Source organism: Penaeus monodon, chromosome 6, assembly GCF_015228065.2.
Source record: "Penaeus monodon isolate SGIC_2016 chromosome 6, NSTDA_Pmon_1, whole genome shotgun sequence".
NCBI lineage: Eukaryota > Metazoa > Arthropoda > Malacostraca > Decapoda > Penaeidae > Penaeus > Penaeus monodon.
This window is the reverse complement of record NC_051391.1, coordinates 2637298-2662297: the sequence shown is the minus strand read 5'-3', so window position 1 is coordinate 2662297 and position 25000 is coordinate 2637298. Positions and strand designations below refer to the sequence as shown.

At 31.6% G+C, this 25000-nt stretch overlaps 1 protein-coding gene and 1 pseudogene across 1 annotated transcript in view; both read left to right on the top strand.

Moving 5' to 3' along the window:
• Positions 1-8699, top strand: part of LOC119574155 — a 9293-nt pseudogene extending 594 nt beyond the window's left edge.
• Positions 8700-13878: 5179 nt separating this feature from the next.
• Positions 13879-25000, top strand: part of LOC119574154 — a gene marked incomplete at its 3' end in the record, with an annotated part of 15378 nt that continues 4256 nt past the window's right edge. The window contains 1 exon segment of the mRNA XM_037921248.1: positions 13879-14154.

The following is a 25000-nucleotide window of genomic DNA, read 5'->3' as shown; positions in this document are numbered from 1 at the left end:
GCGAAGCGGAAATTAAATTTTTTTTTTTTTATGATTTCCAGAAAATTGACGGATAGATGGTCTCAGGAAGGAAATTAATCGAAATTGTAAAAAAAGAAAAAAAAAAAAAGGAATTTGATGCCGAGAGCGACGTTCCGAAAACCCAAACCTAACCTTTCCTGCCTTTTTATTCATTCATTATTTATCTATCTATTTTCACTTATTCTATTTATTCCATAGACGAACCTTGCCAACGTAGCGGAAAACGCGACCTTAAGAACTTTTTTAGTTTCAGGCAAATGCATCTTTACCTTGACAAATCTCACCCTATATATATGTGAGAGGTAATTATATCCAGTCAAGGGAGATAAGATTCACTTTAACTGGCTGGACAAAAAAAGATAAAATTCACTTTAACTGGCTGGACAAAAAAAGATAAAATTCACTTTAACTGGCTGGACTATCTGCCGGGGGCATGTACGTACATCATGGGTTATGTATGGACATGCCATGAGTTTTTTTTTTTACAATCACGGCAAAATATCATTTTTCTGCCACTGAAAATGTGATTATTAAGTTGTTTTTAGCACTTTCTCATTTTTACTATACAAAAAAAAAAAAAAATAAATAAAGATTTCAACTCCATGATGCCACACACTGCTTATTTTATTTAGACTATAGAGCGAATAATGATCAGCTATGGGGTCTTTATAACAATATCCTTCAGTCTTGATTTATCAGGAAATATGACAAGTAGAGACTTTAGAAAATAATGATAACTGAAAATACAACATATGCTTGTAGTATTACGAAGAAATGGCATGGGATGCTGGTATTTGGCATGAGCGGTCACGCATGCTAGGGTGACGATATAAGCCCCCGGCAGCGAGGCCCGGGCCATTTATGAATACTACCCGTCAGGAAAGGGTTAATTTGACATCCAAATTTCCACACGGCTCCCCCCTCTTCTTGAAAATACCCCATGAGCCCCCTTCCCCCCCTCTTCCCCTTGATCTAGAAGCTCTTTAAACTTTTTCATTGGTCTTTGCTGGGGTGTTAATGGCATGTAGGCCGTGGCAGTCACGCAAGTCTCTGTGGACACGATAGTTGGTTTTACTGATAGGTTTGATTAAGTTGATGATAAGTAATTAAGTTAATGATTAATAATTTATGATTTAAGCTAATTATTAAGTTTAGACTCCCATTTTGAGATTCATGTGTTACTTTTATATTGTGGTGATGGTGCTAGATCATGGCTTGGCAAGTTCGATTTAATTCAATAGTGTTTGTAAATGTCGGTGGGAGAATTTATATATTTACATTTTCGGGTGGTATAGTTATGTTGTTTTATCTGTATCAATTAGCCAGGCAGAAAAAAAAAAATCTGGATTCCATTTTTACACGAAAATTTGCAATGACATGGGGAATAAAAAAGGAAAGAAAAAAAAAAAAAAAAAAAGTCCCCCCCTCCTGATTGGCCCTGAATTCATGTACTTTTTCATTCTTTCTTTCTTTCTTTCTTTCTTTCTTTCTTCCCCCCCCCCCCCCCCCCACACACACACAGTCTGATGTCTACACCAACGAGTTGATTAACAGTGCGAAAATTAGTGTACCTATTTTTTGTATTCCTTGAATTTATGTGAAATATGTTTTGTAATGGTATTGATACCACTTCGGTTAATATTTTTGACATTATGATTGTTGTAATAGAATATTTAAAAAAAAATGATAAAATGGTAGAGCAAATTAGTCCTTGGTGACATGTCATTGGGGAGCCATCTGTGTGTAAACACTGTCTTTCGCCTCAGTTTGCACGGGAAGGTAGAGCTGAAACTTGGGGCCACTGAGTGCAAGTGGACTTAGGTTGTGAGCATTTTTTTCTGCATTAATTTTCCTTTGTTTGTGGCATTGCCATTCATGTGTGCAGATCATTTCTTGTACTGATGACCAAAACTTTTTTTCCTCTACAAGAATATTATCTTCAATTTGTCCTACCTTAGTGTGTTCATACGGTAAAAATTATAATTATTTATCTGTATAATATATAAGCTATATAATTATTTATTGATTAATAAATTTTGCTTGTTTTAATCTGATTGATTACATATACAACTTGGCTGAATGCACACACATCTTTATCAGCAATGACATTGTTATTTGATGATGTTAATAGTTAATTAAGATGCCATGTTGATAGTTAATTAGGATGCAATATTGGCTGTAATTCATTTTAGCAAATGAAAATCCAAACAGGTGAAGGCATCAGAGTCAGATCAGTTAATCTACATAATACAGTAAAAACAGTGCATGTACATAATTTGACTAAACGGGGAAGTGATATGGATGCTGCCAATATTATTATTATTTTATTTTATTTATTTATTTATTATTATTATTATTATTATTATTATTATTATTTTTGATTAATCATTCGTGTATTTCCACCAACAGGATATTACCAATGGGGCTCACCCAGAAGATCCCATTGTGCAGATCTTGGTGAGTTATTAAAATGTGATTTGTATACATACATACTCGGCAGAATTATGAATAATATACTGCATGGCTTTAAGAACCAGTGTTGGGTATGAAAATTTATGATTTTATTATTATTACCTGAATATTATTAAGTAGATAGTTAAATACTTATATACATTCTTACAAACATAAGTACTTACAAATATGTATATTCAACATATGTGCATTAAATTTATTCTCCCGCTTACAGTCCATGAAAAGGATGCCAAATGGTGCCCAGGAGCGCTTCCGCATCTTGCTCTCCGATGGCAAATGGTCAAGCAGCTTTGCCATGTTGGCCACACAGCTCAATAGCAAGGTGGCAAGTGGAGAGATTGCAAACAACTGCATCATCAAAATGAACAGATATGTTTGCAACACAGTGCAGAACAATAAGAAGGTAAAGTTGATAGATATTTCTATAGAATTTGTGAGCTATAGAAAATTTGTTAGGAAAACATTATGGAACCTCAGGACGTGTCCTAATTTACGAATTAAACAAATTTGGCAACCGTAATGGATTTTACAGGTTGGACTTGCATATTTAATTTCAGGTTTTGATCATTCTGGACCTGACCGTAGTGCAAACAGCTGAGGAAGTTGGAGGCAAGATTGGAGAACCAGTAATGTTTGACCCTAATAGAACCAAGCAGGAGGTGCTCTGACCAAGAGTGACACCTTTACTGCCAAATGTACGGATTGTGACAGTTGCAGATTTGAATTATTTTCTCATTTCTTTGTTTGTTCTTTAGAATGTTTTTATCAAACATTTGTTCTTTCCTTTTCTATTCCTATTTCTCCAACCGATGTCTCTTCTCTCTTCTCTCTTCTACATTTCCTCTCTCTCATATTCTCTCTCTCACGTTTCTCTAATTCTCTCTCTCAATTTTCTCCTCGATTCCTCTAGATTCCTCTCTCCAGATTCTCTCTTCTCAGTCTCTCTTTCATCTCTCTCTCTCTCTCTCTCTCTCGTCTCTCTCTCTCTCTCTCTCTCTCTCTCTCTCTCTCATTCTCTCTCTCTCTTCTCTCTCTCATCTCTCTCTCTCTCTCTCTCTCTCTTCTCTCATTCTCTCACTCTCTCATTCTCTCTCTCTCTCTCTCTATATTCTCTCTCTCTCTCTCTCTCTCTCATCTTCTCTCTCTCTCTCTCCTCTCTCTCTCTCCCTCTCTCTCTTCCTCTCCTTCTCTCTCTTCTCTCCTTCTCTCGTGTCTCTCTCTCCCTCTCATATTCCTCTCTCTCTCATTCTCTCTCTCTCTCTCTCATATTCTCTCTCCTCTCTCTTCTCTCTTCTCATCTCTCATATTCTCTCTCTCTCTCTCTCTCTCATATCTCTCTCTCTCTCTCTCTCATATTCTCTCTCTCTCTCTCTCTCTCTCTCTCACTCTCTCTCTCTCTCTCTCTCATATTCTCTCTCTCTCTCTCTCTCATATTCTCTCATTTTTTTTTTTCTCTCACTCGTATTCTCTCTCATAGAAGAGCTTAATATTTTGTTTTAACATTTTGTATTATGTTAATTTACTTTTTGATTATCAGGATATCCCACCTTTGGATACCTCAATGTTTTGATTTATTTTTCTCTTATATAATATGGGCCTGATCTGCTGACCGTTACAGGTGATGCACCCCAACGCAATCCTTTAGCCCAGCGCAATGTTCCAAACACAACCTCATCTCCAGCACGAACTCCTGCAGGGGGTAATGTTCACCCCATCAGCTTGCTTACACCTTATCAAAACAAGTGAGTTCTGGTACTATAGATTGTTGTTGTTGTTATTTTTTTTATTATTATTAATTATTATTAGTAGTAATAATATTATTGATGATAATGTATGCCATTTATTCTGCAATATATAAAGTAATTTTTAGAGGTACAAGAAAGGACTATTACAACTTCTGTACAGATCATAGAAAACAGGTGGTTGGTACATTTTTGAAGAATGTGTACAATTGGCAACATCCACTTTGAGACCATAGTAACCTTGTTGACTGATAAGACCTGCAGGCTTCTGGTTACTTAAAAGATCACTACTCTTCATTTTATAAACCTTCATAATGAAATTTGATTTTCTTTAAAAGATACATTTTTTTATGGTAAATTTTACCCATTTATATGTGGAAATTATTCTGTATCTAAACTGTACACTTTTAGGTTAAGGAATTTGCATACATAGGACAGTTTCAGAAATTAAAGTATAAATTTACAGTTTCAAACCAGCAAACAGAGTCAAATGAATAGACACTATTACTAATACAATTATTACTGCTATTATTATAGTTTAATAATAATAATAATAATAGGATCAAGAATATTTTTTTATTTCTATGAATATAGTTAAATTGTCTGAATTAAGTAAATGTTTCTCTGGTGTACAATAGTTTTATCTTCTATGTCTACTGAATAGTAGAGAGAGAGAGAGACTGAGACTGAGACTTGTATACCACATTCAGAAAGGCTGCACCAGATTCCACCCACTAATTAAAAATCATCAATAACAGGTGGACCATCCGTGCTCGTGTCACCCATAAGTCAGACCTACGCACTTGGTCAAACTCTCGTGGCGAAGGAAAGCTCTTCTCGATGGACCTGTTGGATGAGTCTGGAGAAATCAGAGCTACTGCTTTCAATGAACAAGTGGACAAGTTCATGGATATGATTGAGGTAAGGTATACAATATAGCAAAGGATCCTCCTCCCCCTCCTCCTTTCCATGTGAATTTATGATTTACTTGTGGTGTTTGTGACATTAACTCCATTTTCTATCAACAGGTTAATAAAGTGTATTACATCAGTGGATGCACACTGAAAACGGCCAACAAACAGTACTCCAACCTCAATAATGATTATGAGATGACTTTCAACAAGATGACAGAGGTATGATTTTTTAATATCTGTTGTATATATATATATATATATTATATATATATACATATATATATATACATATATATATATACATTATATATTATTATATTATATATATATCTTATATAATATATAATTATATTATCTAATATATCTATGAATATCTAAGTATCCCTCCATAATATATATTCAGTATACATTATAATATTATATACATTATATATATATATTACATGTAGTATATATATAACATATATAGTAATATATACTTATCATATCATATAATGTATTAATATATTATATTTATAATATCATATATCAGACATAAAGATTGCTGTAATTTTGACACAAATTAAAAGATCATTACATGACATATAGTTAATTATCACCAAGCTAGTTTGCTATAATTTATTTTGTTTTTCGTTTGATTTGATAAATGATAAGTGAATATCTAAAGTTTGTGAATCTACAGGTCACTCCCTGCATGAAGCTAGTGACTTGCCAGCATGCAGTTTCAATTTTGTCCTTGGTCAGTAGAGTCTCTGAGAAAGAACCATCATTGGTAAGTTCTTTGCATCCTTTAGTTGAGTTTTTATTTTAATGACAAATGACATTGATTTCCTTCAACCATGAACTACTGTATCGCTTTTTGTTTTTTAAGTCTCCTAATGTTTATTCCACCTTGGAAGTGCTGAGTGACTGACCATTGTTTAGTTTTTCACATGGTAATACTTTTAACTATATTTGGCAAGATTTCTATTTAGATTATCTTTCCCTTGGTAATAATAAAAGAGATGTTTATTTGTACACGATAAAAATTAGTTATACTTATTATTATTATTTAACTTATTTTCCTTATAACCCATTTCAGATATTATGGTGTGTGCAAGGATGCTATGAAGTAGCCTCTATTAATCAAAGGCCTCTGGCAAAGAATTTAGGAAGAGAGATGTGCAGGTAGTGTGATACAAATAGAGAGGTAAGTTTCGCTCTTATGATTTTACATTTTTTACCTTTTGATAAAGGAATAAATTTAGATAAAATTGATAACTTGGTCATGATCAGAATTATTGAACATTTATTGAGTAATGAAGTGATTAAGGTCACAAGTTTGTAAACGCTTATATTTCAGGTACGTCTTACCCTTTGGGCGTCAACAGAAACTTTGATGGAAACAGCAACCCGTGTTGGCTGTGAGGGTGCAAAATGTCAGATTTCAATGACGTTCTTTGTCTTTGCTGTCCTCATCAAACTACAGGTATTTTGTAGTTCCTCCTTTAATAGTTATGATGTAAATAGTTTTACCTCTCCCCTCACTTTATCTTCATGTTACAGTGTCAGGACCTACAAAAGAGCTTAAAAAGAGAGAGAGAAGGGGGGGGGGAAATCAGTTTGTAAGTATTGTACTTAGAACTTTGATTCATTATAATAATTATCTTTGATATGTTTGGCTTTGTAATCAACCAGATATCCGTGAGGCCCACAAATTGAAGGGTGGTTTTATAATGGAGCAACACAAGCAGAGACAGTCAACCTTTCCAATCAGCGTGTGGGTGGTTCAGCAGGTGAGAAACCTCAGATATCATCATCTAATCATAATATATTGTCTAGTATTAGTAATCAAGTAAGAAAAGGTAGATAAAATGAAATAAGATCATTTAAAGATCTAGCAGAGTAACATAATTCAGAAATTTTTTATGGCTAGATATTTATTTAAGAGATATAGAAAAAATTAAGTTTTTAAATTGGGAACTGCGAATAGCATTCAATTTTTTAGGTCCTTTATCGTTTATTATTTGGTCTCTCTCTAAAATGTGTATCCTTCCTTCTTTCATAGGTATGGGCTCCAACTTCAAGACATTTGGTGAGGCCAAGCTGGAGAACTTGGGTAGTGGAGATCAAGCTGATTATTACACCACAAAGGCTTCTGTTGTGTTGATACGCAAGGAGAACTGTCTTTATTCAGCTTGTCCCTCAGATGGTTGCAACAAGAAGGTGGTCGACATGAACAATGGTCTTTACAGATGTGAGAAGTGTAACCGCGAATATGATAGCTTCAACTGGCGATTGATGTTGTCTGTGAGTTTTGTGATATATTTTTTTATGTTGAGAATTATTTTTTATGAGTTATCATTCATATGAAAATATTTAATTTTGCTGTATACTTCCCCCCCTCCCTTATAAGATAACCTTTTTAAAAGCCTAAACGCTCCATTTCATATAATCTCTTTCTCCTCTTGTCTTCCCCTGCAGGCCAACCTTGCTGATATATCAGACAATCAATGGGTAACAGTTTTCCAAGATCAGGCTGAGATGCTCCTTGGAACCACCAGCTCAGAACTAGGCTTCATGCGAGAGAATAACCCAGACAACTTCCAAAACATCTTCACAGACGCAGCTTTCAAGAACTTTTCCTTCAAGCTTCGTGTCAAAATGGAGACTTACAATGTGAGTTTAGTTTGGTTTAGATTTCCATGCTGCTTAGTTTGATCTTCAGTTCTCTAATGACTACAAAAATATTCTGTAAAAAAAAAAAAATAATAATAAGTATATATATATATGTATATAAGTATATTTTATATATATATATTTTTTTTCTTCATCTTCTTCTTCTTTTCTTCGTCTCAATAACCATAGTAATAGTAATAGTTGTAGTAGTAGTAATCTAATTCATGATGATAATAATGTTTGTAATGAAAACCCATTCCTTTTGGCTTTCCATAGGGATGAGAGCAGATTGAAGACGACAGTAGTAGCCTGCAGCCCCCTTGAAACCAAGAGAGTACAACCGTCGCCTTATCTCAGAAATTAAACAGATGTCAGGACAGGCCTAATTTTCGTTTTCTCGACTTCAAAACATTTTAAGTGTTTATTTTGAGAAGGAATAAATAATGAAACCTGACTTCTATGAGTTCTAAGATATCTTTTTTGTGGAAGAGAAGTATTAAATATGTTAAAAAGAAGTTATGTACCTAGTATTTCCTGTGTTACTCTTGGTACTTAGCTTAACAGAAAGGCTGTTTTACTGTGAAAATGTCCAGTGAATAATAAAAAATATAACCATATGTAATTAACTTTGAGTAAATTATCTTATTTGATATTTAGATGATAAGAAATAAAGTATCAATATTATAGTTAGTCTTTGGTTCTTGATTTCTTTATAGACATGATCAAGTTCATATTTCTATATGTATGTTCTCATTACTATATGTATATGCTTTTGATAACCAAAAAAATTGTATTTTATTAGTTTTTATTATGGTTATTATTTTTACATCTCGGGCCATGGAACTTTAAAATCCGCATTTTTTTTATGTAGATGAATATATCTGTGTGTTTATTTTGTTTTTCATTCCCTTTACTTTTGGAAATCCAGGTGCGAGTACAATGCAACTTGCGAATGCTTGTTTATCTGTTTTCCCCATTCTTGGAATTTTAAGGAAGTTTTTCACTTTTTCAATTTTCATTAACAATACTATTATTATTAGAAAGTTACTAACAATGATAATAGTAAAAAAAAAAAAATTTCTTTCTGAAATTTCAAGGAATGGAATAAATAGGTTAAGTTAGGTATGCCTACCAATATCTCATTTTGTAAAATTGAAAGAAATATGGATAGAGCCAAACCAAAATGGACAAGGCATGTATACATCAGCAGGTTAAACATGACTGATAATTTGTTCAATCATTCATACCATATATTGAATGTCAATATGAATAGTGAATAGATGTTTAGTCAATTATATTAAAAAAGAAAGGGAAAAAAAAGCATACATATTCAAGTACAACAGTTTTATTTGTGTAGCTACAGTGAATTATTATTTTTTTTTTATATATAAAGCCTATAGTTTACTCCTGAATATACAGATTGTTAGTTCTTATAGTATATGAGAATGTAAAATAGTTATCTGTAATTGGACTGGCATCACATTTCGTAATAAAGTATATAATCTAAAGAAACTTTCTTGATTATCTTCAATGTCTAGCAGATTTATTTGCATTTTAAGCAATAACCATTAACCATATCTTGGTTTATGACTAGTTAAAGGAAAATAACTAAATTGTTGTCAAATAATTTGGCAAACTAATTTCTTTAGTTTTAAAGTTAAGGAATTTTGATATAGAAAGTCATTTACAATATGCTATTCTGTACTCAACCCCCCAATCCCTTGCCCGTTGTTGTCGTGGGGGGGCTTAGGAGCGGAGACTGGGACCCAAGGGATGGGGAACTCCCCAACCTTGGGACTCAGCCCTCGGACTCAACTAATTTTGCATGGTCTTTTTTTTTTTCCTTCCCACTTTTCGTTTCTGTCCCTTCACCAAACCCTTCTGCTATCTACCTCCTAAGGTGTGAGAGCCGTGCTGAAAGGATGAAAGGCTGACTTTGTGCCAGTCCTGAACGGCCTGAGGGAGCCATGGGCACGGTATTCCCTGATTTAGTTATCTAGCGCTTACCTCTCAAGGGGACCCTGAGGGTGGACTGTTTTTATCCCCAACATAATCCAGGCTTACCATGGCCAGTAATGAAAACTTATCCCACTATTAGGGGCAATGAGGCTTGCCCCTTTATCAAAGTAGCCCCAACGATGTAAACCCACCAGATTCCCTGACCCCAGGCTCTCCTTTGACCACGGCTCCGAACACTGCAATAACTACCTCCTCATCAATACCTACTAGTACAGTAGCCAACAATCAACCCTTAAGGAACATTTCCACTCTCCCAGCAATCTCAACTTCAACACCTCTACCCCCACAACCTCCAACATCAACCACCCCATCCTCCCTTATTAATACCTTACAGCCTTATTGCCCACCTCCCCATAACACTACCTCCCTTAACACTACTCCATCTTCGTCACGCCCCCGCCCTTCTACTACCCCTATCTCTACAACAATTTTGAATACCCTCTTCAGCGCAGCCAAATGGGACCGATTTTTTGTGATCCCTCCCACAGCTCCCTACTCTGACAACACCCTTCTCTTCCAACAATGTCTCCAAAAACATGTAGGTAAAGTCTCTTTCCGTAGCCGACCTGACCGCTCCCGTCTTGTCACAGTAACATCCGAAAACCAAGCTATAGCATTAACAAAACTAACAAACCTATATGGTAACCCCATCCTTGCAGAACCCCATCCAACCCTCAATACTTGCACCGGAACAGTTTCAATCTCCCCAGCAAATTGCCCATCTATGAGAAAGATTGGTCAGATTGTGGAGAAGATCTACTTGCCTGTCTCACAGACTATGATGCAACATCATACAATGCTACTCCATTCCCCCCAGAGGTCATCAAAGAAACCCCTAACATAGCCAAAATTACCTTCTGTAGGCATGACTTCCCTTTAACATCTACATAGGAGGAGAATCCTCCCTGTTCGTCCATACCAACACCCCTTCAAATCAGTGCCAAAATTGTTGGCGTCTAGGACACCAGCCAAACATTGCCGTTTTCCCCAGCCAGATGCCCACTATGTGCCCAACCTGGCCATACCGATCTAACTGCCCTGCACAATCACGCACATGTGCCAACGTGGGCCCCCAATGTATTTATAGGTTTCCCACCTATAAATTTGAGTCTGAGGTAGCAACTCTCAGATTCAAACTTGGACTCACACTACGTGAAGCCAGACAAGAAGCACGTCGACGTGGTTTCTCCCTTACTCCCTAACTCCAGTAATACTGCTCATTCTACCAATTCTCCTAAACCCACCCCCCCCCACATCTAACCCCCTCTTTCTACCTCCTACCTTCCCCAGTCAAACTCTTTTGCCATCCTAAATCCAGACACTCCAATCTCTACTACTGATACTTCAATCACCACTACAATCCCAACACCTTCCCTCTCCCTCCTCGCACTACCCGTAACAGACAGAACAAACGTTCACCCCCTCTTCCCCTACCACACAATCACCTCCACCTCCTTTGCTCCTATGCTTGAGACACCAGTCCTCTCTTCCCCCCTCACAAGAAATCCTTTATCCCCCAAAACTCCCGAACCAACTCAGAAGAAGAAACCATTGAAAATATTCAAGATTACCTAATGAAAACTGACACTCAACCTCCAAATCTTACAACTCCTGCTCCTTCCACATTCCAAGTAACTGCTGATATCCATCCTCCTCCTAACGATATCCCCCCTACACCCTATCCTCCTACCCCCTCCCAACACAGCCCATCCCCCCCGACCCCAACCCGCCCACATTAACCCTCCCACCATCCCCTCTATCCCTTCCACTCCCTCCTTACGCACGTGAATCCCTTATGTAACTCATTAACTCTCATAAAGTCATACACACCACCAGACACTCCAATCCCACACATCCTACTGCCGTGCCCACGTTTTGAAACAACTCGTACCTCTGCTTTCCCCACCTATCCCCCCTTCACCGACCTCCCACCTATCAGACATCCTTACAGAATCCCACGCTTTTTGCTTCAACAAACCTATTCTTTCCTCAAACGCATACATATTCTTCATCTAATCTAACTCCTTACCATACCCGAACCCTAACCTTTTCACTCACCAATTCCTTTGCCCAGCTTAGACAACTAATCACTAACTCAACCACCCTTCCCTAACATTAACTATAGTGCTACATGACCTTAGATGTCTAGCACATTATCTTGCTTTTAACCATTAATCATGCTATTCTGTACTCAAATATATTCACTCATAGTTAAGCTACAGGAAAATATTTCATAAAGTATAGCGTAAGAGAGATTTTTATAAAATATAATGTTAATGAAGAAACAGGACAATATAAGATATTTGTAAAAGCAAAAATTTAGTCCTTCAACACTACATGGAAATGTCTAGAAGCCAAATGTTAAAGAACTATGGGCAAAAAAAAAAGGGGTGGGGTGGGGGGGTCACCCTAAGGGGCCAATTTTGCAGGGTCTTCCCCTCTCCTTTCCTTCCCTTTGTCCCCTTCTTCTGTCCACTTATCCTAATCATTGAGTCATTTTTACCTTTTATGCCACAATACTTCACCATAGTGCTATATGACCTTGTTTTAACCATTAACCCCCATCATCACTTTCTGTTATAAAGTGCTTAACATATGAATTTTTAGAGGAATACATTTATTTGGCTAACAATAAAGAGGTTTTCTAAGTACAGAGGAATCACCCAACAAGGAAATGTCACTTTCATGCTGGGTTGAGGAAAAATGTACAGTTTTCACAAAAGCATAGGATAGAACAGGGCATCATTTAACAATATAAATGGGACAATCCATAGCTGAGATGACCTTGCTGTGATTCTAATACTGAGTGCTTTGAGACCATATGGAAAGGGTCCTGGATATATGCTGTTCCAGTTTCTTTAAAAGTTATCAAATAGCCTGATTTATCATAAATAGCTCCTCTAATAACCTCAATGAAACTGTGCTTCACATTCAGCCACTTAGGATGAAGGGTTTTATATCATTTGTTGAAGTGATGAGTTTCTACTGAACTGACCTGCATCCTAAATGAGAGACAGACTCACCACAGCTAACCAAGCAATCTAGTCTGGCTTGCTTCCTTTTGACCTGTCTGGATAAATATATCATATAATTTGTGAAAAATCTTTAGCTATGCCATTCAGTGCATATGCATTTTGGTTTAGTAAGCGATAATATCGAAGAAAAAAGGCCTTTTTTTTATTTTTTATATATATATATATATATATATATATATATATATATATATATATATATATATAAATGAATAATGCAATAAGACTTTCATTACTATACTCCAAGAGAAGGAAAATATCTACAAAGAATATGGATGCGTTATTATATAATCTCACTATAATTCTTTAGAAAAAAGTTTAGCTACATATTTACTTTGCCCAAGAAGACTTACAAGAGAAGATGAGTGATGAAAAATAAGATGAAAATAATTTCACAATTCAGTTAATTTCACTGAGGATTTAATATCAATCTTCAAAATGATGTGATTTTAAGAATGTAATGCTTGAGTGTCAGTGTCATATTTTACACTGATTATTCATATTCATTCTTTTTTCTATTTTGAGAAGTAGAAAAGAATAGAGGTTTAAAGAGGAAAGCTTATTGAAGATGAGTTTATAAAACAGAATATATACGTAGATACCAGAACAGAAATTAATATACAAGACAAAGGACTCAAAAGTGATAGACAAGAAACTCCTGGAAAGACACTGGTAGAGGAAGTCAACACAGAAAGTACTGATAGGAAAAGAAAAGAATGGGGAGAGAGAGAAAGAGAGTAGAAGAAGGAAGAGAGAGAGAGAGAGTAGGGAGAGGAGGAAGGAGAGAGGAGAGAGAGAGAGAGGGGAGAGAGAGAGAGAGGAGGGAGAAGGAAGAAAGAGAGAGAAAGAGGAAAGAGAAAGATAAAAGAGAAGGAGTGAAAGAGAGGAAGGAAAGAGAGAAATAGAGAGAGCGAGTTCTGAGAGAAAGGCAGAAGTAGTAAATCTCTTATTTGAAATGGCGCAATTCAAAACCTCAGCGCCATCTACAACCTTAATTTATGCGTAAGAAACAACGAGATTGTCTCTTTACACATTACATATACCAAATCTTGACCAACATACATAGCCTGGAATAGGAGTCCCACCTAATAATCTCCTCTTTACAACATAAATCAATCACTGTGATAATTAACCCCACCCAAAGAAACACGACGGGAGATAAGAAAAGAGAAATTTACTATTTTTTACAAAGTAGTCCGAGCAGGACTTCGGACGCCGGCAGAACCCACGGCCAACACGTCATTTCTCGCGTTTCTCGTGTTATGGACTGATTTCCCTGCAATTGCAAGCCCAGAGGTGAGTCAACCCGTGATTATCGCGTCGCTTAGTCGTCCCCGAATAACGATTATAGGCAGCGCAGGCGGTGAAATAAGCCAAATGAGCGAGATTTTCTCCCCCCCAAACGTGGGTGCGTCAGCGTCTCCAAGCAGACGAAATCCACGTTTTCTCATTATGGAAAAAATCTCGGCGGGGGAGGAACGTGCTCTCGGGGCCTTTCCTTCCTCTTCAATGGATGCTTGTGCTCTCTTCTTCTTCTTCTTCTTCTTTCTTGTTTTGGGGTTTTAGACTATAGTTGTCGATATCCCCTGGATCCTCCTCTTATTGGATTTTGCTGCTTATATTATGTCAATCTTGTTCTTTGTAGGGAAATCTTTGTATGTCTCAATATGTAGTGCGTTATTATTGATGGCTGGTCTGCGCCTGTTATCAGAAGATTCGTATTAAAATCTCGTATGTTAATTTGTGTGAGAGCCTGTTTTAGTTTGGTTCTTTGAGAGTTGAATCTTGGGCAATGTAGTATCATGTGTTCAACTTTTTCTTGATTCCTGCATCATCTGCAGAAAGGGTCATTTTCCATCTTTATTCTGTATAGGTGTTGTTTCAGTCTTGTGTGTTTGGTGGCTATTCTTGTTAAATATGTGTCTAGTTTTCTGTACTCAGCTCTAATCCATGGGTTTTTGATCATTATCTTTGATGAAATAATTATTTGTGTTCAAGATTCCCTTTAATATGTATTTCCCACTGTTTTAAGTTCTTCGATTTAATTTCTTTTATAGTATATTTCGTGCCTTGTGATATGGATATGGGATCGTTTATCTCATGAGCTTTCTTTGCGGCTTGATCGGCAATTTCATTTCCCTCTATGTTTTTATGTGATGGGATCCATTGTAACATTATCTTCCTGTTTTGTGTTTGAGAATGAATGTATTTGCTTTTGTATTTCGTATGTGATTTGTTTGTAGTCCTGTGGTTTGGGGTTTTGCATTAGTTGTAGTGACGACTGTGAGTCTCTTAGTATTACTGTGTGTGTTAAATTGTTGTTTGTTATATATACTAGTCCTTGTTTTATGGCAATAGTTCTGCATCGAGTGATTTCTATTCTTAGGGGGTAATTCCAAATAGGTGTTATATATTTTTGTTTGAATGGGAGATGCTGCTGAGGTTGGTTCTGGTTCTTTTTAACTTTGAGCCGAAAATCTTATTGTAATCTTTATAGATAGTATTTGTTAATTCCTGGTCTTGTTTGTTAATGATTATTTGAGGGGTATTTTTTTTTTTGTTATTCGTAAAGTTTGTTTGTATATTCTCGGATATATCGTACCATGGGGGTGTTGGGGGTATATTTGACGTTATATTTAGGGCTAAGTCTATGTTTAATTTTTTGTTTTGTTTTAGTAGCTCTGTGTAACAGTGATCTTTTGTCTCTTTGAGGGTTGTATTCTTTTATACAGTTTATTGTTCGTTGTTTTATTGGCATGTTATTAGGTTTATTTAAGGTTTTCATCATTTGTATGCATTCTAGTTCTTTAATTCTAATTAATAGTGGTGGAATGTTTGTTAATTGATTGAAGAACTGTGATTGGGGTTGTTTTGAAACATCTAAGTACTTGATTTTGTAAAGTTTCTAGTTTTTTAAAAATTCTGTTTCTTTTGCTGCTCCATAGATTGTCATTCCATATTCTATTTTTGGTTTTATGTATATTTTATAGAATTGTAGTAGATTTTCTCTGTTTGCTCGCCAGTTTAGTGAGGCATTTTGTTTTTTTCATTATGTTTATTCTATTTAATATTTCTACTTTTATTTTTTCTATATGTTTTTTCCACTTTAGTCTGGGAGCATCAAATGTTAGGCCTAGAATTTTCTGGCTATGAATGTAGTCATTTCTGTATTGTCTATTTTTATTCTTGGAAGTTGATTTATATTTTTATTTGAAAAACACATTACTTTACTTTTTGTAAAATTGATTTTCAAGTCCCAGTAATCGGCCCATTCTTTTAATTTTTGTAGTTCTGTTTCTGTTTTAATGGAAGCTTCTATTAGGCTTTTATTGCTTGTTACTAAGGTTATGTTGTCGTTTTTTCAACTCCTTCTGATAAATCTAAGTCATTCATTAGAATATTGAATAATATTGGGCTTATTGGTGATCTTTGGGGTACTCCACTTTGTATTATCGCTTTATCTGATTTTTTTGGTTACCAATTATTATTTGGAATGTTCTTCTTTCTAATAAACTATTTATCTATTTTAGGGGTTTTCCTGTTATTCCTATTTTTGACATTTTTATCAATAGTTCCTCGTGATTGACAGTATTAAAAGCTTTTTCTAGATCAATACTTGCTATTATTGTATATTTTTTTTCTATGAATGCTTTGTTTATATGGTTATCGATTATTTGTAGTGCATCAATGGTGCTTCTGTTTGGTCTGAAGCCTATTAAATCTTTATCTAATTTGTTGTTAGTCATTTTGTTATTTTGTTTTCATATATTTTGCCAATACATGAAATTCTGCTTATAAATCTGTATGAATTTGCTTCTGATGGGTCTTTTCCGGCTTTATTATTGGGTTTATTATTACGTTTTTTAATAATTCTGGGTATTCCCCTCTGGTCCAGTAAGAGTTTAAGTTAGTTAATATTGACTCTGTCACGTTGTCTGGGATGTTCTTATAAAATTCGTAAGGAATTTCGTCTGGGCCGTAGGCTTTTATCACTTTTGGCATCTTTTATTACTGTTCTTAGCTCTACTAAAGTTAGTTTTTTGTCCAATTCGTTTGTATTTTTTTTTTTTTTTTTGGGTTTTAATAGCCTTTTTTTTTCTGTCTAAAAAAGTTCTTCAGGTTTTTTGAAATACTATTTTTTTTAAAATTCCCTTCTTTAAATTTATCTAATTTATTTTTATATTTTTTTTAAAGGGGCGATCATTTTGTTTAAAAGGGATATTCTTTGTTTTTTTTTTTCCTGTTTAGTTTCTATAATAAAATTTCCCCAGATTTTCCCTTTGGGTCGTTTTTTTGATTTTGCAGTTTTTTCCCCAAGATTTTTTTTTTTCATTGACTTATTTTTAATCTACTTTTGCTAATTGCCCCTTTCTTATTTAATTTGGTTTTGTTTGTTTTTTTTTTTCCCCTCCTTTATTAAATCCCCTTTTTTTTTTTTTTTTTTTTTTATGGATTTGGGGGAAATTTTTTATTCCACCAACCTTTTTTGGGGTTAGTGCCAATCTTTTTTATTTTTTTGCTTTTTTTTTTTATGGTTGTTAAATTATCTTTTCTATATTTTTTTGGGTGTTTTTTTTGATATTTTCTTCCACCCCTTTTTTAGTATAATGCCTTTTTTTCCTTTTTTAAAATAATTTTTTATCTTGATGAAAATTTATCTTTTATTTTTTTGGGTTTTCCGTTGTTTTTAAATGCTTTGCATTTTTAATCTGAAAATGACTTGGAGGGGGGTTTAATGCAATTACAAAAATCAAAAGTTGATTCTTTAGGGGTTTTTGGGGAAATCAATTTTCTAGTTTTTAAATTTCTGGATTTAAATAATATTAGATTTTCTCCGCTTACCCCTTTTAAAATTTATGCTTTCAACCAATTTTTTTTATTTTTGTCTATGATTTGTTTTTTTTTTCCAGCACGGGGGGTGACTTTGAATTCTCCTAGGATCTTTTTAAGGGTTTGTGTTTTTGTCGGGAAAATTTTCCCAGTTTTTTTGCTTTTTTACATTGAAAAAGGGTTAATTTCAGGGGGAAAATTTTAGCCTTTTACTTCTATAATTTTTTTTTGATTCCCTTTGTTTCTATCTTGTCTAAATTTTCTATCCCTTAGTTTTTTTTCTTTTAAATTTTGTTAGTTTTTTTTTAAGGGAAAAAGGGCTGGGCCCCCCAAATCTACTTGTTTAAAGGGTCTATCTTTTTTTATTATTATTAATTTTTTATATTAAATTTGCCCCTTTTTCTTTTAACCGGGTTTTCTTTTTAAGGCTGTTATTCCGGGTTTTTTCTTTGAATATTAAAAAGTTCCTCTTTTTTTTTTTGGTTTTGGATGAATGTGCATTCCAAGTTATTATTTTTTTTTTCATTTATCAGGCTTATTCTTGCTTTAAAATTGGGGTGAAATCATGAAATTTTTTTCTATAATTTTTTTTTAAAATTTTTTTCCTGAGTTTACATCAAGTTTGAAAACTCCCTTATTATTATCTTTTTTTGTGATCACCCAAATTTAATTTTTTTTTTTCTTTTTTTCCTTTTTAACATTTGTTTTTGAGGGGGGGGATGGGGTTGGGCCCGATGGATATGATTTTGGTGTGTGAAAGGGGGTTTGGGTAGTGGTGGGGTTTTGATGAGGAAGTTGGGTGGGGGTAATGTCCATTTTTAATTGGAGTTTGGGCTCTGGATTTTGAAAATTTTTTTTTTTTTTTTGGGTTTTTTTTTTGTGGTTTGTTTTTTTTTTTTTTTGTTTTTTTGGGTGAAATTTTGCCCTTTGGTGTAATTTTTAAGTTCATGTTTTGGGATTTCTGCCCTTGGGGGTTTTTTTCTGTCCGGGGAAATGTTTTTTGTTTGTGAGTACTTGGGGGAAATCTTTTGTGGGTTTTTTTTTGTTTTGGATTTGGGGGGGGGGTTTCTTTATTTAAATGTAATTTTCTCTTTTTTTTTTGTATTTACATCTTTTTTTGGGACTGTTTTTTTTTGGGTTGGGGTTTTTCAGTTTTTGGCTTTTTTTTTTCTCAAAGTTGTTTGGTGAAAAATTTGGGTATTTGTTTTTTTTCTTTTTGCTTAGATATTTATTCTCCCTGATTTTATTTTTTTGGGTTTTGTGTGACCCCTTTCCCAACAAAAGAAACAATGGGGGGTTGTTATTGAAAATCTTTGAAGTTTGGTCAAAACCACTACATCTGCTGCATCTTTTTTTTTTTTTTTAAAAAGGGTGGGGATCCCATGCCCCAAAACTGAGGAAATTAAAGCTTTTGGGGTATTGGGAAGGTGTATTATTTCCCTTGGAAAGATTTGTCCGAAGCCATAGGGTCCTGGGGTTTAGTGGAAAAGTGGCCTTTGAATGTGATTCTTGGGGGATCTTTTTGGGAAAACCTCTTTCTTTTTTTTTTTTTTTTTCTTATTACTTTTTTTTCTTTTATTTCTCGTATGTTTAAATTTCCCCGGGCCCTTTGGGGTTCCCTTATTTTTCTTTAAAATTTCATATGTGAAACTGCTTTTAAAACCTTGATTTTGGGTTTTTTTAAAATTTTTGATTTCCCAGTGCCAAGTTTCCTTATTTGTGTTAGAGGTCTTATTTTTTTTTATATCTTTACTTAAAATCTGATAGCCTTAAAAACCCAAAAACCCTTTTAATAAATCTTCTTTGTGTTTTTTATAAAATTGAGTTTTTTATTGAAATAGTTAATTTAATTGGTTATTAAATTTGGGGACTTGTTTGGGGCCCTCCTTTTAATTTTTATAAGTCAAAACATTCGGGTTTTGATTTTATTTGAGAGTTGGTTCTGTGTTTTTTTTGTTCATTACGGGGTTGGGAAATTTGGGGCGTAAAGGGCCCTTTCCGGCTTCTTCGTTTCGGATTTTTCCTTTCGCTGTCACTTTCCCATTTTTTTTTCTTCTTGGGTTGTTTAAGGTTTCATAGTCCCTTTTTTTTATCTATACCAGGGCTTTTTTCCCCCCGGGGGGGGTTTTTCCCCTTTTTTACTACACACTTCCCTTTTTTTTTTTTTGGGGGTTGTTTTTCTCAGTGGGGGTTAAAAAAATTTTTTTCCCCCCTCCTCCTCCTCCCCCCCCCCCCTCTCCCCCCCTTTTTTTTTTTTTTTTTCCCCCCCCCCCCCCTCTCTCTCCCCTTTTTTTTTTCTTCCCCCTTTTTTTTTCCCCCCCCTTTTTTTTTATCTGGGGGGGTTTTTTTTTTGGGTTTTGTGTGGGTTGGGTTTTTTTTTTTTTTTTTCACTCTGAGGTTTTTTTTTGGGGGAAAAGGGTTTTTAAAATAAGGTCTTTGGGGGGGGGAAAAAAAAAATTTTTTTTTGGGTTTTTGGTTTTTTTTTTTTTTTTTTTTGGGGGTTTTAAAATTTTTTTTTTTGTTTTTTTAAAAAAAAAAAAATTTTTTTTAAAAAAAAAATTTTTATTTTAAAAAAAAAAATTTTAAAAAAAAAAAAAAACCCAAAAAAAAAAACAACCCCACACACACACAACCCCACACACCCCCCCCCCCAAAAAAAAAACACACACAAAAAAAAAAAAAATTTTTTCCCCCCCCCCGCCCCCCACAAAATTAAAATTTGGGTTTTTGTGTTTGGGGGTGTGTGTGTGTGTTTATATATATATATAAAAATATTATATATATATATATATATATATTTTTTTTAAAAAAAAAAAAATTTTTTTTTTTATATATATATATTATTTAAAAAAAAAAATTTTTTTTTTCCCTTTTTTCCCCAAAAAAAAAAATTTTTTTTTTAAAAAAAAAAATTTTTTATATATTTTATATATATATTTATATTATTTATAAAATATAATTTTTATATATATTTTCCAAAATTTATATTATATATTAAATTTAATTTTATTTTAAAAAAAAAATTTATTATATATATATATATAATATATTTTTTTAAATTTTTTGTTTTTAAAAAAAAAAAATTTTTTTTTTTTTTTAAATTTTTTATTTTGGGTTTTTTAAATTTTATATATATAAAAAAATGTAAAAAAATTTTTTTTTTTAAAAAATTTTTTTTTTTTTTTTTTTTTGGGGATTGGGGAAAAAATTATTAAAAATTTTTTTTTTTTTTTCCTTTTTTAATTTATTTTTTTATTTAAATTTTTAAAAAATTTTTTTTTTTTTTTTATTTTTTTATGTAAAAATTTAAAATTTTTTTTTTTTAAAATATTATAATATTATATTATATATTTTAAAAAATTTTTAAAATTTAAAAATTTTAAAAAAATTTTTTTAAAAAATAAAAAAAAATTTATATTTAAAATTTTAAAAAAAAAATATAATTTTTTTAAAAAAAAAATTTTTTTGTGTGGGGTTTTTTTTTTTTTCCTTTTTAAATTTTTTATACATAAAATTATTATTATATTTTTATATATTAAAATATTATATTTTTTTTTATTTTTTTAAAATTTTTTTTTTTTATTTTTTTTTATAAAAATTTTTTTTTAAAAATTTTTTTTATATTTTTTGGTTTTTTTTGTGTGTGTTTTTTTTTTTTTTTTAAAAAAAATTAAAAATAAAATTAAAATTTTATATTTATATATAAAAAAACCAAAAAATTTTTTTTTTTTTTAAAAAAAAAAATATAAAAATTTTTTTTTTTATATATATTTTTTTATTTGGGGGGTTTTTTTTTTTTTTTTTTTTTGTTTTTTTTTTTGTGTTTGTGTTTTGGGGGGTTTTGGGGGGGTTTTTTTTTGGTTTTATTTTTAAAAAAATTTTTAAAAAAAAAAAATTTAAATTTTAAAATTTAAAATATTAAAAAAAAATTTTTTTTTTAAATATTTTATATATATATTAAAAAATATTATTTTTTTAAAAAAAAATTTATTTTTTTTTTTTTAAAAAAAAAATTTTTTTTAATTTTAATTTTTTTTTTTTTTTAATTTTTAAAAATTTTTTTTTTTTTTAAAATTTTAAATTTTTATTTTTAAAAATTAAATTTTTTTTTTTTTTTTTTTTTTTTTTTTTTTTTTTTTTTTTTTTTTTTTTTTTTTTTTTTTTTTTTTTTTTTTTTTTTTTTTTTTTTTTTTTTTTTTTTTTTTTTTTTTTTAATTTTTTTTTTTTTTTTTTTTTTTTTTTTTTTTTTTTTTTTTTTTTTTTTTTTTTTTTTTTTTTTTTTTTTTTTTTTTTTTTTTTTTTTTAAAAAAAATTTTTTTTTTTTTTTTTTTTTTTTTTTTTTTTTTTTTTTTTTTTTTTTTTTTTTTTTTTAAAAAATTTAAATTTTTTTTTTTTTTTTTTTTTTTTTTTTTATTTTTCTTTTCTTTAAAATTTTTTTTTTTTAAAAATTTTTATTTTTTTATTTTTTTTTTTTAATTTTTTTTATTTTTTATCTTCTTTTTTTTTTTTCCTTTCTTTCCCCTTTTTTCCCCCCTTTTTTTTTTTTTTTGGTCCCGGGGGGGGTTTCCCCTTTTTTTTTGGGGGGGCCCGGGGGGGTTTTTTTTTCCCCCTTTTCCCCCCCCGGGGTTTTTTCCCCCCCCCCCCCCTTTTTTTCCCCCCCCGGGGGCCCCCGGGGTTTTCCCCCCCCCCCGGCCCCCCCCCGGGGCCCCCCCCCCTTTTTCCCCCCCCTTGGCCCCCGGCCCCAAAATTCCCCCCAGGGGCCCCCCCCTTTTTTTCCCCCCCCCCCGGGGTTTCCCCTTTTTTCCCCCCCCCTTTTTTTTTTTCCCCCTTTTTCCCCCCTTTTTTTTTTAAAAATTTTTTTTTAAAAAAAAAATTTTTTTTTTTTTTTTTTTTGGGTTTTTTTTGGGTTGGGGGGTTTTTGTTTGTGTGTGTGTGTTTTTTTTTGGTTTTTTTTTTTTGGGGGGGGGGGGGGGGTTTTGGGGGGGGGGGGGGTGGGGGGTGTGGTTTTTTGTGTGTGGGGGGGGGTTTTTTGGGGGTTTCCCCCTTTCCCCCTTTTTTTTTTTTTTTTTTGGGGGGGTTTTGGGGGTTTTTTCCGGGCCCTTTTTTGGGGGGTTTTTTTTGGGGTTTTTTTTTTTTTTTTTTTTTTTCTTTTTTTTTTTTTTTTTTTTTTTTTTTTTTATTTTTTTTTTTTTTTTTTTTTTTTTTTTTTTTTTAAAAAATTTAAATTAAAAATTTATATTTAAAAAAAAAAAATATATTTTAAAATTTTATATATATATATATATAATTAATTTTAATATATAAAAATAAATGATATATATTTATATATATATATTTTTATATATAATATATTATTTAATATATTTTATATATTTTAATATATTTTATAATATTTTATATATATACTATATTATATATTTATATATAATTATATTTTATATAATATATTATTATATATATATATATATATTTTATATATATATATGTATTATATATTTTTATATTATATATATTTATATATATATATCTATTATATATATATTTATTATTATATATTATTATATATATATACTATATATATTATATTATATCTTTATTATATATATATTTTATATATATATATTATCTTATATATATATATTTATATCATTTATAATATTTTTTATATATATATATATTATTATTATATATATTATATATATTATTATTTTATATTATTATATTATATATCTATATATATATATATATACTATATATATTTATATTATATTTTATATATCTTCTTCTTTACGGTGGTTCATGCCCTGAGCCGCCGTGGTCACAGCATTATATTTAAATTTGTATTTTTTTTCATGTTGTGATGCTCTTGGAGTGAGTACGTGGTAGGGTCCCCAGTTCCTTTCCACGGAGGTGCCGGTGGTACCTTTTTTAGGTAATCATTCTTCCCTATTTATCCGGGCTTGGGACCAGCACTTGACTTGGCTGGCTGGCCACCCAGTGGCTAGGTAGGCAATAAGGTGAGTTCCTTGCCCGGGAACCGCCGGCCGGACCGAACCCTTGAACTCAGATTGCCGTCGAAGTCTTGAGTCGCGCTTAACCATTCGGCACGCGGCCTTACTCGGGCTCCTTTTTTTCCTTGGTTGGTTTTGCCCTGTTTTTTCGCCCCTTTTTTGGGCCCCCTATTGCGCATATTATATTTTTTATATATATTATATATAAAAAATATATTTTTTATTGTGGTGTGTGTGTGTGTGTGTGTGTGTGTGTGTGTGTGGTGTGTGTGTGTGTGTGTGTGTGTGTGTGCGTGTGCATGTGCATGTGCGTGGGGCGTGTGCGGTGCGTGTGCGTGTGCGTGTGCGTGTGTGTGTGTGTGTGGTGTGTGTGTGTGTGTGTGTGTGTAGGGTTGTTTGAGCTGCGTGGTCCAGCATGATACTCAATTGAGTTTTCCATGTTGTGATGCTCTGGGGGTGAGTATGTGGTAGGGCGCTAGTCCTTTTCATGGAGAGTGCTGGTGTTACCTTTGAGGTAAGATTTATGATATAGATATATATAATAATAATATATATAATTTATCTATTATAGTATATATATATAATAATAATATAAATATATATATATATATTATTTATATTATATATATATATTTTATATTTTATATATTATATATAATATATATAATATATATTTTTATATATATATTTATATATATATATATATATAAATTTATTATATATATTTATTTATTTATAATTTATATTTTTATAATTTTATATTTATTTATTATATTTATTTTTTTTTATATTTATTTATATATATATATTTATATTTATATATTATATTTTATTTATATTATATATTATATTATTTATATATATTATTTATATATATTATTTTTATTATATATATTATTTTATATATATATTTTATATATATATTATAATATATTATATATATCTATATATATATATATATATATTAATTTATATATATATCTTAATATATTATATATATTATTTATATTTATTATATATATATATTATTTATATATATATATTTCTATTTATATATTTATATATATATATATATATTATTTATATATAGATATACTTATTTATATTATCTTATTATATATATTATATATTATCATATTTTATATATTATTATTTATTTAGATTATTAATATATATTATTATATTATATATTATATATATATATCTATATTTTATATATATTATTATTATTATGTCTTATATTATTCTATATATATTGTATTATATTGATATATATTTATATTATATATATTATTATTATA